We start from the raw sequence: 19,083 nt of genomic DNA, 5'->3' as shown, positions 1-19,083 counted from the left end.
TTTTATAAAATAAAATTACATGTTTCCAAAAATGAGGGTTGACGTCAGGCAGGTAGCTGGTCGTAAAGTTACAACCTTATTTGGAAAATTAAAAACACTTATACCAAATGCGCAATGATCACGCGTTCCCGTCGGTATTGTGTCTGAGTTCGGCGACAGTGTGGAGTAAGCATTACATCTATTTATCGCTTCTATAAAAAACACCGACGCGAAAATACAGAGAGCACCATAGATTAAAGATATATAATTTATTTTATCTGTGAAGACCACTATTAAACAGCCGGCATAAAATGTTTAATAGCACCGCCTTGTGGAGCAATCTTGAACTAAGAACCAGTAGCGCCATCTTGTAACCACTAATCGAACTAAACAAGATCAACAAGCATTTTTGCTTAAAACTTCTTTCATATTTTTATAGATGGCGCTGTATCTAAATTTATCTTTTCGTAATGTGAGAATTTTTTGTCCGTTTAAAAAAATCATTACATAATTGATATTAATGATATTAATTAATAGTTTGCCAATAATTTTAAAAATAAGTTATAGTTCGACAAAAATTTTGTGTAGCGCCAGAAATTATTTTTTTTTAATATATGAAAAGTTCATTTTCAAGATAAGAAAACTAATAAGCAGCTCTGTTGCCCGCAGCTGTCCGCGGTAGCCTATTGGCTCAGCAGTTTAACCGTAAAAGCCTGACAGACAAAAAGACGTTTTCATTTATCATTTAAATATGAATAAGATTAATGGTCACTTCTTACGTATCTCATAAGGATATGATTAATCACTAATAAAAAAAATAACGGTTCACCTCATTAGAAATATAAAGTTTATATAATCTATACATATAATAAAACTGGAAGCGAGTATGTCTTTATATAGGATATTAAAAATATAATTCAAAATAGAAGCCAAAACATAATTTTATTTTTTCTGTCTGTCTGTTTATATGTTTGATGAGAGCCCTTATCGACAATAAAAACTCAACAATGTATGTGTCGAATCCGTCACACTTTTGCGAACTGTATTGTATTAATTTATAGCCAGTATTAGACATAGACAATTTCCACTAACTCTCAATTGGCGATATCAAAAGCTGTTGGCTATTCGTTCATAGACATACTTAATACCAATCGTAAACATCGATAAAACCACAAGAAAGCGAACAAAATCGAATCAAAGCACTTTCCTTTGCAAGTGGAACCGGTTCCAAAGAATTCGCTCATTTTCCAACTGCACACAGTAAAATCTAGCCTAGCATGGATCAGTATTTTGATAAATACGTTCATGTTTAATCCATTAAGACAGTGCCTATTGCGAAACTAGATGATCTCGTTTAGGAAAGATTTAGATTTACTTTTAGCGAGTCACAAGATGAAAAGATGTTACATTAATTGAAAGTACAGGTGACGCGTGGAAAGGGCATAGCCAAATATGTCTGTGGGCATAGCCTTGATATAAGTCTGTGAGCATAGCCTTGATGTAAGTCTGTGGGCATAGCCTTGATGTAAGTCTGTGGGCATAGCCTTGATGTAAGTCTGTGGGCATAGCCTTGATGTAAGTCTGTGGGCATAGCCTTGATGTAAGTCTGTGGGCATAGCCTTGATGTAAGTCTGTGGGCATAGCCTTGATGTAAGTCTGTGAGCATAGCCTTGATGTAAGTCTGTGGGCATAGCCTTGATGTAAGTCTGTGGGCATAGCCTTGATGTAAGTCTGTGGGCATAGCCTTGATGTAAGTCTGTGGGCATAGCCTTGATGTAAGTCTGTGGGCATAGCCTTGATGTAAGTCTGTGAGCATAGCCTTGATGTAAGTCTGTGGGCATAGCCTTGATGTAAGTCTGTGGGCATAGCCTTGATGTAAGTCTGTGGGCATAGCCTTGATGTAAGTCTGTGGGCATAGCCTTGATGTAAGTCTGTGGGCATAGCCTTGATGTAAGTCTGTGAGCATAGCCTTGAAATAGCCTTGATGTAAGTCTGTGGGCATAGCCTTGATGTAAGTCTGTGAGCATAGCCTTGATGTAAGTCTGTGGGCATAGCCTTGATGTAAGTCTGTGGGCATAGCCTTGATATAAGTCTGTGAGCATAGCCTTGATATAAGTCTGTGGGCATAGCCTTGATATAAGTCTGTGGGCATAGCCTTGATATAAGTCTGTGGGCATAGCCTTGATATAAGTCTGTGGGCATAGCCTTGATATAAGTCTGTGAGCATAGCCTTGATGTAAGTCTGTGAGCATAGCCTTGATGTAAGTCTGTGGGCATAGCCTTGATATAAGTCTGTGGGCATAGCCTTGATATAAGTCTGTGGGCATAGCCTTGATATAAGTCTGTGGGCATAGCCTTGATATAAGTCTGTGGGCATAGCCTTGATATAAGTCTGTGGGCATAGCCTTGATATAAGTCTGTGAGCATAGCCTTGATATAAGTCTACGGGCATAGCCTTGATATAAGTCTGTGAGCATAGCCTTGATATAAGTCTACGGGCATAGCCTTGATATAAGTCTGTGAGCATAGCCTTGATATAAGTCTACGGGCATAGCCTTGATATAAGTCTACGGGCATAGCCTTGATATAAGTCTACGGGCATATCAAACATCGGGGCAGCAATTATTATGTTTTTATAATGAAAAAAAAGCGAAGTAAAAAAATGTAGGGAATCGAATATTATCAAATTAATTCTGAAATAACTATTAAGTACATATTTGTCTAAAATAAAAACTTTAGATTTTTATACAACATTATTTAGAATGTCTATGTACATTTTTATAGACATACCAACCAAGGTCGCCACGGAGCTTCGCTCCCGTGGGAATTTCCGGACAAAAATTACCCTATGTGTTATTCCAGGTTATATTCTACCCGTGTACCAAATTTCATAACAATCCGTCCAGTAGATTTTGCGTGAAAGAGTAACAAACATACATACATTAGTAGGATTTGTATTATTTGGTGACGACTACATGCAATCATATCAAATGGACGGCGTTGAATAATTGAGATTTAATTTTCCATTCACCTTTTGATATGACTTTTACTAATGAAATTTCTAAAAGTTCACAGGTTGTTAGCTCACTCCCTACGAGAACCTCTACTTTACAGTCCTTGATAAACTTTTACAACCTGCGCGGGAGAAGCAGACGGAGCTTTCTATATTTTTCTTTCCCTGGTCGGTACAAACAATGTAGGTACCTACCTGAATGTTATAGCTATGGTTTTCTAGAATTAAACCACGCAGCCATATAATGGAGTTGATTTGAATTTTATTTTTATTTTATTATGAAGACAAACATTACGGAATACGTTTATAATGACTGTATCGTTTTAGATAAAGCTAGTAATATGTTTGCCATTAAAAGACTATAATATTTAACCTACATTGGAGAAATAAGAATATAAAAAAATACACAATAAAACTTTTATTTTATTAGCAACTAGGTGTTGCCCGGGACTTTGCTCCCGTGGGAATTTTAAGATAAAATATAGCCTATAGCAATCTTGGATGAACCTTTCTAATGGTGAAAGAATTTTTGAAATTGGTTTGGTAGTTTCGGAGATTACCCGCCTCTAAACATACATACTCACAAACGCCTCCCTCTTTATAATAATAGTATAGATTGCTGAGAATAAATTCGGAAAGAAACTCATTCAGACAATGTTGGTTGAAAAGGTAATCAAAACTTCAAAACTATTGCTACAAATGAAGTTATTTTTCAAACAGCATACGCCGTTTACAACAATCTCTCGTGAAAGGTAAGAAAAGTTTTTGTGCGGCCCTTCATTATGTGACTTTTTGTTGATAAAGAGAAATACCATTGAAAGTGAAAACAACAAACAATTGTATGGGTAAATAGTGATGGGAAATGGGATGGTGGAAGCCATTCTAATGTGTCTATATGGTATACAGTTTAGTAACTGAACGGGTCGATAACAACTTTTTGTTACCATCTGTGAGACGAAGCAAATTAACGCGGTTTCGAGCCGTCGTGAGACGTCTCACTACACTATTACAGCCGTATATTTTTCGTTCATACAGTAATTTGTCACAATGTATTTTATGTATTTATTTATATTTTGTTGTGTGTTTTTAAATAGAAAAACAGTTTGCCAAATTTTGGCGGATTCCTTATACATTGCTGGTTTTTCATTGCGGTAAATAAAAGCTCTCTAATCTATTTATATATATATATATATATATATATATATATATATATATATATATATATATATATATATATATATATATATATATATATATATATATATATATATATATATATATATATATGTATTTATTTATTTAGATTTTACTTTTCCTAAATATATTTCTTTATTTTCTTACAATTTATAGTCTTCTCTATTCATGTTGTACGTTATTACTTTTGATTAGCCTGCTGCTGTATACACGTCCTCTCAACCTATCGCCGGTTGACTGTAAGAGATCCCTACATGGGATAAGTCCGCCGTCGTACAATGTATCTTTCTTGTATTAATTTTGATTAATGTGCTTATTTTCGTGCAATAAAGTTATTAAAAAACAAACAAACAAGCTCTCATACTAACTACGCAATTTTCACGCATTCGCGTTGGCGTGTGTCTGAGTTCGGCGACATTGTGGATCTGGGCTTATGATGTTACGTATAGTTAGTGTTTTTGGGAAAATTCTAGGTTAACATTTTAGCAACCAATGCATTATTCATAATATTTTCATACCTATTATTAATTTTATCACTTGCTATTTATATTCCACTGCTAAGGCTTCTAAATTGCATGTACCCTTATCCTAGGGGTATACCTACCTTGCGTTCCTTGCCAAATCGTTTGGCGCATCATTGCCTAATTGCCCATACCATGAAGCCAGTACCACAGAAGTGGAATTTAACAAGTTTATATGTTAGACAAAAAAAAAACCCCGACTTTCAATATTAATTTTGCTAAAACTTTTGAAGAAACACGCATAAAAATTAGCTATCAAATAAAAAAAAATCGCATCCACATCGATTCATCCGTTGATGAGCTACGGTGTCACGTACACAGACAGACAGACAGACCCCTCTTTATGCGTCAGGGTTTAAAAATGACTGATGAAGATGATAGTTTTAAAACAAATAAAAAATAAACTCAACAAATGAAAAACAAATGACGAAGTAGATCACAGTAAAATTTAATTAAGCTTAGTTAGCTCGAGAAAGTCAGATTTAATCTTGACAATGCCTTGGCTTGCTTGTGACGACTGTAACCCGAGATTTAAGATAACAGTCAAGTCGTTATATGGGTATGGCGAAGTGGAGTTATGCTTTTGTATCGACTACTGCTGTAAAACCAGTATCTCCTCACTATTTCACTGAGTCGAAACGATCGATAGTTTGACTATCGATTCTAAAAGAAAAAAAAAAAACGAAAAATTTACACATGTTGTAATTTATGTACAACAAATTGGTTGATTAAATAACAATCTACTTTTGTGTACAATTTTTTAATAGCCTGTGGTATCCCATTGCTGGGCAAAGGCCACCCCTTCGCCAGCTACCTCTGCCCAATGCCAAAATGTATTTACCTTAATAAAACCTTGGGGTCAGCCAAAGACATTTTAAGAGCTATAATTGTGTGATTTTGGATTGAATAGGAAAAGAGATATCAGGAAAATATCTATCTAAATAATGCGAAGGCTTCCTTCTAGTATTTACTATATTTGATTTTGTGAAAACATTATCGGATAATTATTTCATAGTCCATTTCAAAACAACAACTTTTTTTTACAATTTTGCTTATATATTTTTAATAATTACATATTGTAAAATTTCGCGTATATTATTAATTGGTACTACAGGTATTAAACGCGCTTATATTTTGTTGAAATCTTGACAGGCTTATATTTTGTTGCTTGCAGCGACAGTGAGTCAGTTATAAAAATTTACAAATCATTAACTGACTTTAGCACTTTAGCGAAAATATTGTCATGATCACATGTGAAAAGGCACTTAATATTTAAGTAATGACGTGCAAGATAAAAGTTTTTATGAATTTTGCTCAAGAGATTATATCAATTGACGTTTTATGCGTTGGATTATGCAAGTACACCTCAACCTTCATTTTTAGGGTTCCCTATCCAAAAGGTGAAATGGAACCCTCAGATTTCGGTGTTAGGCCATCTGTGTCCAGATGGTTGGGTCTACGTTCATGGTACACAGTTCATGAACCGTGATAATTAGACAGTTGAAATCTTCACAGATGATGTATTTTTATTGCCGCTATAACGACAAGTACTAAAAAATTGAATAAATTAAATATTTCAGCGGACTCCCATATAACCTAACTCTACATTAAATTTACGCCCCACATCTGATTCACTTTTAGTATGTATAGTATAGGTCACTTTCTTTTAGTAAAACAAAACAATAGTAGTCTACATATAATTGCATTAATACAAAGCATAAACGATCTGTAAAATAGCTGTAAAACTAAATAAACCAATTAATTGTGGGATAAATTAATAATAAAACAAATTTTAATACTTTACACAACTTTAGGACGGTAACAGAAATAAATAAAGATAATCTATCGATTAAAACCAGTAACTATATTAACGGCTTGGTATTGGTATATATTAACGGCGAATTTAGACAGACACCGACGTGACATTATATTCTTGCGCTTTTTTACAGATAATGGTACGGAACCCTTGTTCCGCGAGGAAGCCTCGCACTTGCTCGGTTTTACTGTTTAGTTACTAGTTATGTTATTAGACGTCAGTCATAACTGTCAAGTTAAGAAGCCTATACAAATAAATTGTTATTTTTAACATCATGGTGATTTGAATAAAATTTATCTTTTTGTATGTTTATGGTGTTCAAGTGACAAGTCATAGCATTTTATGGTAGTTACTTTCTTTTGAAGAAATTATCACTTTCTATAAATAAACTTCATAGTTTTGATTTTTTTTCTGAGCCCTTCACTTCCTTCTCAGATTTAGAGAACTTGTATATAGAGATCAATTATACTGTGTGATAATGTAGGAATTTTTTGATCTACGCATGTGAACCTAAAGCCAACAAAACTCACAGTTTCAAACAAACTTGACTGTTTCCTAGTAGTCATTTAATTAACGTAAACATATTCTTATTTTTTTATTCTAATTCTTAAGACCTTTATTTATATCAATATCTTTCCCTAGAAAAAATCACAAGAGTTGACTTTCTAGGCAAAATGCTGGAATGGTCTTTCCATTAATTTCAACAATATTAACATTAACATGAAATACAAGTAAGCCACTTACCAGTCTCGTACATTTGTCCAGATTCACCGCAACTCTCGAGAGATTAGCCTCTTCGTACACGATTTGTCAAAACTCGGTGCTATATTAGATCTGTTTCACTTTCTATTACGCCATAACTCGGTTACACGATCACGAACTAGCCAAAAACCTCTCATTACTTACATCTGTATCTTAATGTTCAATGATTTCTTATTTAACCTTTCCAAAGGTTACATGATCACACACCAATATTATATCTGCTATTCCAAAATTATTATCGTCTTCAAAATCACCCTTATTTCCACGAAGTTTATTACTTTTGCTGTAAAATTCTTCGTTGGCTGATGACGTTATAACTTTGCATTTCGAATTTACGTCGGTTCTTCTTTTATGGATTCCGCTTTTCCTTTCTTTTGGCATCAGTGTGGATCTTGGATAATAATGGCCTTCTGCGGTACGTTCATACGTAACAGGTTATTTATTGTTCTTAATTGGTGTTCTTGTAGTCAATTTATTGTAATGACTGGCGGGTAATATATGACTTTTATTACCCTTATAAATATATTATTTAACGACGTGAAAACAATCGTTTTATTGCTGCTCTTAGTATTATCTAGTGTGGTAATTTTTTTTTAATTTTACTTTCTTAAGTTTTTAATTATTGAAGATAGTGTGTATCATAATTAGTGTTTTATCATCTGTTTCAGAATTTCGTTTAATAAATAATAAGTGAATACAATGACTCACAAAATCATATCAATGAATACGTTAAATTATGTACAGGAATTTTCTTCTTTTGTACACATTTTCAATACGTGCGAAGCATCTTCTTCCAATGTCCAATGAACACTGAAATGAAAAATTTAGATGATTAAACAATTATACAACATTTATAAACGTAATGGGACCAGACGTCTCATTTTTTATTTCCAAAGTATAACAAGAGAATAAGGGTGACAATATATTCTCTCCTCCAATGTACAGTCTCCCGTGTCACGTACGCGGGGTCTAATGGACAAAACAGCCTTGACAACTGACAACAATCAAAAGCATTCAAGTGGATTGAGTTGGAAAACGCAGTCAAATCTTCAAAATCTTTAGGTTTTTAACGTTATCCCCGGGCATCGTTACGCCGCAGCTCTTAATTCAAGCCAAGCGTTTCTGGTCCAGTGGTTAAGTCGTTTGCCTATGATGGAAGGGTCCCAGGTTTTATTCCACATATTATGTATGCCACAGGAGTTTGTATACCAATCTGACTCATCTATAGTTTTCATTAGATCACCACTTGCTTACGGTAAAGAAAAACGTCAGCCGCCAGCACACTAGTTGACAGTTTAAGTTCATTAGTGTGTATGCGATTACTTGTCCCTAGACGTCGATACCATGGATTTAGTAAATACTTCGTACAAAGTCCCTACTAAATACATGGTCGATATGAAGTCATTAAAGTCATGGAGACTTAAATTTGACAACAGTGTTGGTAATAACATACTAAAAACTGTTGAGTTAGTTAATTGACTACCTCAGTGGCGCAGTGGTAAAGTTCTTGCCACTGAACCGAGAGGTCCCGGGTTCGATCCCCGGTCGGGTCATGATGGAAAATGATCTTTTTTTTTTATTGCCCCGGGCCTTGGATGTTTATCTATATATGTATATGTTATAAAATATAGCATCGTTGAGTTAGTATCCCCTAACACAAGTCTCGAACTTACTTTGGGGCTAGCTCAATCTGTGTGATTTGTTCTAATATATTTATTTATTTTTTAAAAAGAAAGATGTATGCAACCGACAATATGCGGTAATGAGAGAGATAAAAATATAACAATATATATTATTATGCAAGTTCTATAAAATGTTTTTATATCATAAGAAAATTCATATATCACATTCGAAGATGTGCAACCCCAGATTCGGTTTCACCTGGCGGAACTGATGTGCGTTATTGTTTGTGTGATGAATGAAAGTTTTCGAAAAACTGCCATGATCTGTCAAATTATAGTGTCCATTTTGTACAAATTATTTACATTAGTGCATTATATATTACCATGTACATTTTACACGTTGTACATTAGTACTTCTTCTTTGCGTGTCGATGGCAAATCAACGCTCTATTGGGTGCTCCTAAATACATTCTCGCCAGAAACGAGCCACTTCGACGGCTTCATCGGAAGCTGCCATTAAGTCAGCCCGAGTACAGGTGTTTGGACACTCGGGACAGGCGAGGAGATGAGCACAATCGCACAGGTTCTGAGACTGGTCCAGCATACCCCACCTAGCCAGTTTGTCTTTGTACCGGCCCACTTGAGTGCGCAGTCTGTTAAGGGACTTCCAAGTGGCCAGGGCTGATCATGGCCGGGCGGAAGTCCCTCTCGCAGGGAGGGCAACAAAATCAGGCGGTCTATGGCGTCTTTTCCATGACTTTTAAGTACTGAGTGAAATTGTTGACAAAATTGCAAATTTTATAAATATATTTCAAACTATTGACTGGAAGAGATCCCTTCATGGGATAAATCCGACATTGTATATATCCCACTTCTTATTATGTAGGTACATGTACATGCAAAAAACAAAGCAAATGTTAACCAATTAAGTTTTTTTGTACAAAGAACACAGGATAAAAGTACATTTTTATCCTGTGTTCTTTGTACAAAAAAATATAAATAAATTTGATAGTACAAATGTATTTATATTATATTTATTTATTTATATTATGTTCATTTATATTATATTTATATAAATACATTTGATAGTACTTTATGAGGTAACTATATGTAGTTACTTAATAAAGTACTATCAAATTTATTTATATTTTATTGTTTTAAAAATATGTTTTTATATAGGTACGTATCCTTACATATTATAAAAAGAAGTCCCCGGGTGTCGCGTATGTCTGTCTGTATTGCGCGACAAAGTCAAAAACTACTGGAAAAAAAAATTATACCAATAGATAGTGTGGTTCCTAAGGAAGGTATATGTGTGTAATTTATTACGGTTTTACCCGAGCGAAGCCGGGACGGACAGATAATTATGATATATTTTAATGCATTTAATTTATAGAGCCAACAAATTATTATATTGAACGAACTTCGGACTAAGTACCTATATATTAGAACAGAATAGATAGAAATAAGTTCAAAAAATTACAGACACATACATAACAACCAAAAAAAAAATTTTTTTTTAAAGTGGGTAAGTACAAAAAAGTGATTATATGGGTGTGTGTGTGTGTGCTGCTGTAATCCAAACGGGCCACAACTCAGTGATGATATTACTCTAGGAGCAATACACTGATATTATAAGCGTATAGATTCTGATAAAGTAAAAGTCATTCAGCGTATTAATATTAGATATAGCTTTTACAGGCAATGTATGCTGATGTCTTTAAAGTCCTTTAAAGTTATGTTAACCAATTAATTATACGAGAAGTATATTACTAGAAGAAACTATGGCACTTAAAATCTAAGATAAATAATCACTATGAAATCAATCAAAAATTCTATATAATTTCTAACAGAAGAGTGATTTTGGCTATTCTATTCAACAGAATTTAACTGTGGGAAACTCTATCCTAACCGATTGTCTATGCCTTTCAAAGGAAAGGTCTTGAAGCCTACATATGCGAAACAATGTGCTGTTATTAAGCTTTCTAGTATTTGCAATTTTGATACGAGAGAAAATACTGATCATTTACTATCATCAGAAGTACGAAAGTGGCACGTTGAATTTGTCTTGCATAAATTCAAATTTAAAAAAAAACAAATCAACTGCGCTGGCCACCAAGATTGCATTCGACAAATAAATAAAAAAATATATTCAAATTTTAAATATTTCATCATCTATCAGATTATTCCCGCCGATTGTTTGTTGTGAACTATTTTTGTTTTTTTGTTTTTTTTTATATAATTTTTTTGTACATTTTAATTGGCACAACATTGTAATATTTATATATATTAAAGAGTTAAACAGAAGATAATAGATGTTCAAACAGCTACAAATGCGAAAATAATTAGTCTTTTCACGCCTTGACCAATGTAACAACCAACGTTATCCGAATATTTTTTGTATCAAAACATCGTTTCTACGTTCTGGTATATAATGCACCTAAATTACCTAGGCTTTAGGACTGCGGGCACTTTTCTATGTTTGGCTTGTTTTATATATATATATAAGTTTGGCTTGTTTTATATTTGTTTAACTCTCAAAGGGCATTTAAAATGTTTTATGCAAAGGGAAGTTAGTTGCTTTATTTTTTCAAAGATATACTTATTTCAACTAGATAATAAATTGGTTGTTAATATTTCAAATCGATTCAGTTTCCATGTTAGACATGATCTAATGGCGAAACTAGGATTGGCTCCCAAAGAGGGAACTCCTCAATGGATTACTGCACAGAATTTTTTAATTTTATATTCTCATGCCGACATTGGACAAAAATGGCGTTTGTAAACTAAACCGTTTCGTTTTTTATTTTCGATCAATTTTTCATGTTTCCTCCTTTTGTAAACTTTCGTCGTTGTAAACGTATGACGTCTGATCGCGCATCTGGGACAATACACGCACGACTTATATTGTAAATGTTCGAGAAAATTCGGGTCGAGGAAAATAAAAAGAAATGTCGTCTCTCACGTTGTGACGACTGGTGATCGAGAATCGATTAGGCTGATCGATTAGGATGGCATCCGAGTTATATCAAATGAGTTGTATTGATATGAAGATTGATTGTATGAGACGAGAGAGATGAACGATAGATATGATAACAAACGGATTAAAAAAGAAACAAATATTTGAAATATTTATATAAGTAACTTTTACTTTTCGATAATGCAAAAGTTATCGGAAAATCAATGTCGGTACATGAAACATATTTTTTTTTTGAAGTTTAAATCATCATGTGGCTGAAAGGGAAGGGAATTTGAAAAAAAAATAATGGTATTATATTTATTATGGCACTAGCGAAGAAACGCATGCAAATAAAACGGGTGATTCGATGAACCCTATGTTAACAGAAACTCCAGTGAAAACGTACCCATAACGTAGAATGTGTATTTTATATTCTTTTATTTCTTAAAAATATTGATTGACATTTTAACTAGCGATTTTCGTTAGTAAATATGTTATGGGAAAAATTAAAATATAACAATGAGTTCCTTTGAATTGCCTAAGAGTATAAAAATATACACATCTTTTAAAATATTGAAACAAATGGGCGATATATTTTAGTTACCTCAATTCATATGGCTTTATGTACAGAATGAGAAAAAATAACATATAATTGAATCCTATTAGACTTTAAGGCTTATATAACAGAATTTTAAACTTATTTCAATGCAGACTAGTGTCCTGCCCTGGTTTAGCTATAAACTATTCAGTAAATGATTTCAAGAGGGAATATACTACTAGCTTTTGTAAGTGTAACTAAATGCTAATATTGCATGGCCGTAAGGGTAAACTGTGGAAACTATCGTATTGTACGTGACATCTATACCTGATAAAAAATTATACATAAATTTATATTGAAAAAATGGTAAGCCCTTCTGGCATAGTAGGGACCAACACTGTTTGAATGAGTTTCTTTCGGCATTTCTTCTCAGCTGTGGTCGTTCCGAATTGCTAGTAGTTTGTAGCTTTGGTAAACATCAATTAATTTGGAATATGACGTGAAAAAGTGCCTGTGCAGGCATAATTTCTGAATAAATGATTTGATTTTGATTTTGTACTACACAGTTACTGCAATAAAAGTAGGTATTTGAGTTTGAGTTTGAAAAAAAAAAACACTGTGGTAATGACAATACTTTCAAAGATATGACAAAAACAAACACTCCTAACAATGTAATATATACATACTAATTGACACTTAGAAGTGACGTCACGACGTGGTAAACATTCGCAACAAAAGCTATGTTCATTTAACATTTACATCAAACATTAATTAGCCATGGCTTTCCCGTGACTAGTATAAGACTTATAGCTGTATAAGCTGCTTTTTCTCAGGCCAATTTGATAGTTGGCAGGTTTATAATAATGATTTCTCAATAAAAGTTTAGTTTTTTATAATGGTTGAATTTGTTTTAAAGTATAAGGTATAGAATACACTAAGTACAAGCATTTGGTATTGTGTGTAAGACTTATCAACGATAATTTACGTACCTACACTGATAGTACTTATAAACTGTCACATTTATAATATTAGCTAGATTTCACGCCTCTGGCTATAAACCAACCAAAACAAGTTTAGATTAAATATAATCCCTTAGATGATATTACTGTTACTAATACAGCGGACATTGAATGTCCCGGGTTCGATCTTTAGTCTGGTTTAGATTGAAGCGGTGGTGGTGTAATGGGTATGTCGCCCGCCTGTGGATCGAAAGGTCTCAGGTTCGTATCCTACTCGTGCCATATAACTTGGTATACCAATCTGACTCATATATAGTAGTTTTCATAGACCACTATTAACTTCCGGTGAAGGAAAACATCGTGAGGAAACCTGCACACTGGTGGATAGTTTAGTTCACTCTTGTGTATTCTGCTACCTGCCAATAAATTACCTGCCACTGGCGGTAAATAGACGTAAGAGAGACTAATGAAAATCTTTTACTTTTCAATTTGTTCAGAAAAATGTTAATCCAATCCTTAGAAAGTTAATTGTCAACGCAATCGTATATGCATAAACTGCATACAATATGCAAACGAGTGAAAGGAAGCTTTCCCATTGTCATCTGTAGAATACTCATTAGATATTCATCATCAAAATTTATAGGACAGCTGTAAAATGTAACAACTTAATACTATAAAATAAATTATTGTCACAGTGATGGTGGTCCAGCGGTAAAGATACGCCTGTGAACCGAAAGTCCCTCCAAGGTTCGAATCTCATTCGTACCGGATGAGATTGTATAGCAATATCATATTCCGGTGAAGAAAAACATCGTGAGGAAACCTGCACACTTTTTGATTATTCCGTTTACTAGTCTGTTTGCAATTATTTCATCGATGGCGACATGAAAAAGTCATAAGTCAAATGCTTTTACGTGACTTGAATGAAATTTGACACCAGCGTTGCAAATAACACACTCGAAAAGAATGTAAGCTATAGATGCTACAAATTTTATCTACCTACTAGTGATGTTGATATGATCGACAAGACATTATCGATAGACTGTCGATAGGACTATCGAAAACTTTTCGAAATGGAAAAGAAGAAGCAACGAAAAGTCGAAAAGCGGACTCCGGACTCGCTCGCTCCATAGCTGAATATGCAAATAGGAAATCACACGGATGAAAGAGACAGATAGAGAAATGTAAGGGTGAGGATAATAAAGTGGTCCTTGCCGTTACTTGATTGACAATTTCTTAGGAGCTCTATCAATTTTGTTACGTTAGCATTTCAAAAATACCAGTTACTCTACTTCAAACAATTTACGTCAAATTTTAAATTACTAGCTTTTCCCGACCCCGGATTTCCCACGGGAATAGTTATTTTTCCGGAATGAAAGATACCCTATGCCCTGCTCCATATTTTAAATTACATGTATGCAAAATTTCAAAAAGATTTGTTGAGGAAATAAAGCTTGAAAAGGTAACAAACTTACTTTCGCATTTATAATTAGGTAGGATTTGTCGAAGCTTTTAACAGTCGGCATTTCTATAAAGTTAGTTGACTCATTCTATACATCATTAACGTAACCATCAACTGAACTATGTATTAAATAAACCAAAGCAATCTATTCACGATACAGATATGCAATTTCTTTGTGTACACTCCAGTGATTCCTTAATAAAATTTATCTCTCTAGTTTCTCTTCAACAAGTAACAATTACGTTTACGATAAGAATGAAAGCACTATCTATCTAATAATATTACTATTATTTATACAAACGAACCGGAACGTTAAATTGATTTGAATATTTCTCTTATGTGTAATATTTTTATGATTTAATAATATCCGTGAGAAATTACTTAATAGAACAAATGCGTGATGAAGTATTTATAGTAGATGTAAAGATTACAATCGGAGCTGTGACGACCCAAACCCCAGGGTTCGCAAAATTTTGAAGACTTGTAAATCTATGATTTTACAACCGGCCGCTTGCCTGACGTCAACCTTCTTTGGAAATGCTCTTGTTGCCTATCACCTACCCTACCCCCGGTTAAGACTATAATATCGCCTTGTACGACATCGATACCTGCACTTGCTATAGGGACCTCCCGCCACTTAGTTCGAAGGTGGATAACTTATAATTTTGTATAGTAAGTAGTTCATATCTATACTATTATTATAAAGAGATAAGCGTTTGTGAGTTTGTATGTTTGAGGCGGATAATCTTCGAAACTACTGAACCGATTTCAAAAATTATTACACCATTAGAATTGTACATTATCCAAGATTGCTATAGGCTATATATTATCTCAAAATTCCCACGGGAGCGAAGCCCCGGGCAATATCTTGTAGTTAATAAAAATAAAGGCATCAAAGACTCTATCGAAGACTATTTCAATAAATTATTGATCTCTGATTTTAAAATGAAAATAATAACTTTTTCTTCTTTATTTGTATGTTTGTTTGTGACAATTTTCCGAGGTAAGAGCGATACAAATAGTGTCACCACGATGTTATCTTGTTAATAGCTTTCCCAGTAATTACCCGTCTCTCATTGTGACATGGCTGCCTTACTAACCGGCATTCGAACATATTCTTGTCACATATTATGCCTGTTATTTACTAGTATATATTAGTATATACACGCCACATTACTAGTATATATACGCCACATAATAGAGAAGCTACTTCAAATATAATATATATTTATATATTAGGACAAAATCCACACATATTGAGATATATATAGATAAACAGCCAAGGCCCGGGTCAATCAGAAAATGATCCTTTTCCGTCATGATCCGACCGGGGATCGAACCCGGGACCCCTCGGTTCAGAGGCAAGCACTTTACCACTGCGCCACCGAGGTCGTCAAATCATTGTCAAGGTTTATTAACGAAGTAATAGGTCAGATTTATTTCTGTACATTTAATGACGATGCGTGCTGCGGATTTTTTTTTTGGTAATTAAATAATTGAATCATTAAATAACCAATTTTACATTTTAAAAAAAACTGCTGTCTTCTTTCAGTTTTGTTTCAATTAACAATAATCTATACTATTATTATAAAGGCGGGTAATCTCCAAAACTACAGAACCGATTTCAAAAATTCTTTCACCATTAGAAAGGTTGCTAGTATTGTTCCCTTGGGAATTTTGAGATAAAATATAGCCTACTATATTTTATCTCAAAATTCCCACGGGAGCGAAGCCCCGGGCAACATCTAGTTTGTCTTTATTTTGATACCCGACTCGATTATATAGTCAAATTTCTAACAAAAACCCTGAAGCATTACTTTGAGTTCTTCGTTTTATTTATTTTCAACTGTCACAATGTTTGTCTTTGCGAGCAAAATTTCACTTACCTACTTCCGCTGGTCCTACACAGTTGAAGTTTACCATATTACCATTCTCATTTCATTGCTAATTTCCATTATTATGATGACCTGATGGTGGCTCCCGACGAGGGAATTCCTCGACGGTTTACTGCACTGATATGATTGTTTTGATACGCATTGAATGTAACGAAAACTCTCTGACGTAACACGTTTGACGTTTTGTAAGTTCACAAAAATGTTTTTTTTTTTTTTTGTAAAAATAGGTACCTGTTAATTTTTGTAATGGACATTTCTAGTACACACATGTATCTATGTAAATGCTAACTCAATCCACTGCCATACTAACCGCTTATATGATATAATGGCATATCGAGTATGTTGTTAACATAATTTAATCACGAGATCGTGTGTCAAGTATGGATTAAGTATGATGGGATGTGATGTGACATATATAATATATAAATGTCTCTTTCATTTTCGCATGTTCCAGGTTTCCTTCGGGGCTGCGATGTCGGGGAGCCACAAAAAAGCGTAAAAAAGCGAGCCAATGAGGATTCGAAAAATAAAGTACCAATTCAGTGATTGATTTTAGATTTTTTTTTTTTAACAATATACGAAAAATTAAATTTGTAAAACCAAAATTAATAACAATACAAGAAAACTCAAGTAACATATTTTTAGTAAACAAATAACGAACAAGTGTTTGTAAGTGCCCTTGCACTTCTATAATTGGTCGGAAATTGAACATGTGTTTATGCAAATTTTCTTCTTTTGTGGTTAAATATTTTATCATAATCATTATGTAGTATTGAAACATAGAAACGATACTTGATGTTGGAGTAAAAAAAAAATAGGTACAATAAAAAAAAACACTCACATTACCGAGATATTCCCGGGTACAATCAAACCAAAACCAAAAAAATCATTCACACACACTAGCACAGAAATATTTTCCGAAATTGAGCAACGACCGCACGCCTTCATAGGCAACAGCACAATGATTCAAATAATTCTACCTCTCTTTCGTCTCTTTTGCAGCCCACCGCATTACAAAACCAACTTTAAACCTAAGCATTAAAACACAATTTTCATTAGCAAAAACAACACGTTGTAAAAGTGAATTTGTTGTAATATTTTGACTCGAATAAAGTTGGCTTTTTATCGTCCCTTACATCGATTGAAATAGGTGATTCAATTATTTGAATGAAAAGAGCATTGATAAAGAACATTTTACTGCACGTATTCGCATTATTGTGAATAGATCTTTGTCTGCGATTTTAGGGTGTTCATTACTGGCCGACTGGTTTCTATAATATTTTTTGTTTTCTTTTGGATTGCAAGTTTTCTTGCGTCATTATGTTCTGTTAAAGTGCGTAGCTTTGTGTTGATTCTTTTTGATAGATTTTCCTGTAGGTTTCTATGTAATTTGGTACAGTTACCTGTACAGGTGTAGTCTTAACTGTCTTTAGCTTTATGATTTCGAGAATCTGAGGAATCGTTTTGATGAGCGAGAGACGTATCGCATATTTTTTATATGTATGTTTTCTATAGAAATTTAATCCACTTTCGATGTGTGAATTTATGTTAATTCATATGTCCTAACAAACAATACTTACACAGAAAGTCGTTTGAAAGCGACTATTTGTCTAATACTAACATCTTTCTATCTATTTGGTGTTATTACGACATGTAGATCAGTGTACACTGTACAGCTAGTGTAACATGAACCTACACGTTGTAACATCGCCTTAATTACCACCGCGCACAGAGCAGTCAACTTATAAATCATAATTTTAATTACAGTATATTAATTTCATTAATTTAAGTCAAATAAACAGTAATTTAATATGATATTATAATAAAAAAATTCCCACGAAAAAAATCGGAAACTTACATTCGGTAAGGTTATTGTTTTAATATCTTCTTGTTGAACGGCACAGAATAGAGAATGTATAGAAATACGCGTTTGACAAAATCTTCATTTTATGTAAATGCCATCAAAAATAAATTCCGTGAAAAACTTTAAAATTATCAATCTAAATTTGATGATAATGCCATATCGCTCTTAGCTAAGTGACGCATCACGTTGTAGGTTTGCCATGTTTCGTTATTCTCTATAGGTTTTGTCACTGACATGCGTTGACGAAGTCGAAACTTCAAACGATTTCTACGTTGTCTGTCCACGGACGCAAAATGACAGATATCGACTGACCTATGAGACATAGATGCGGTTCCCGTAGAAATATTTAGCAAATTTTATATTACTTCTATATAGTTACGCCCGTAAAAGACTTGTTTAAAGTAGGTTTTATTATATAAATTACTTCCATTTGACAATGGTATTCCGAACTCTAGCAAATTGTGCTATCCATCCTAAATCTAGTCTTATACTCCGTAAC

At 33.7% G+C, this 19,083-nt stretch overlaps 1 protein-coding gene across 1 annotated transcript in view; it reads right to left on the bottom strand.

The window, feature by feature from the left end:
- The window catches only part of LOC128674062 (uncharacterized), a 37,260-nt gene extending 19,570 nt beyond the window's left edge, over positions 1–17,690 (bottom strand). Inside the window, exons 1-2 of the mRNA XM_053752349.2 lie at positions 17,562–17,690; positions 7,268–8,095 (exon numbers count right to left, since the gene is read on the bottom strand). The gene's annotated coding sequence lies outside the window, so the exon portion shown is untranslated. The remainder of the gene's footprint in view (positions 1–7,267; positions 8,096–17,561) is intronic.
- Positions 17,691–19,083: the final 1,393 nt, after the last annotated feature.

Source organism: Plodia interpunctella, chromosome 12 (assembly GCF_027563975.2).
Source record: "Plodia interpunctella isolate USDA-ARS_2022_Savannah chromosome 12, ilPloInte3.2, whole genome shotgun sequence".
NCBI lineage: Eukaryota > Metazoa > Arthropoda > Insecta > Lepidoptera > Pyralidae > Plodia > Plodia interpunctella.
The sequence above is the reverse complement of the archived record's forward strand: the minus strand, read 5'-3'. Positions and strand labels throughout refer to the sequence as shown.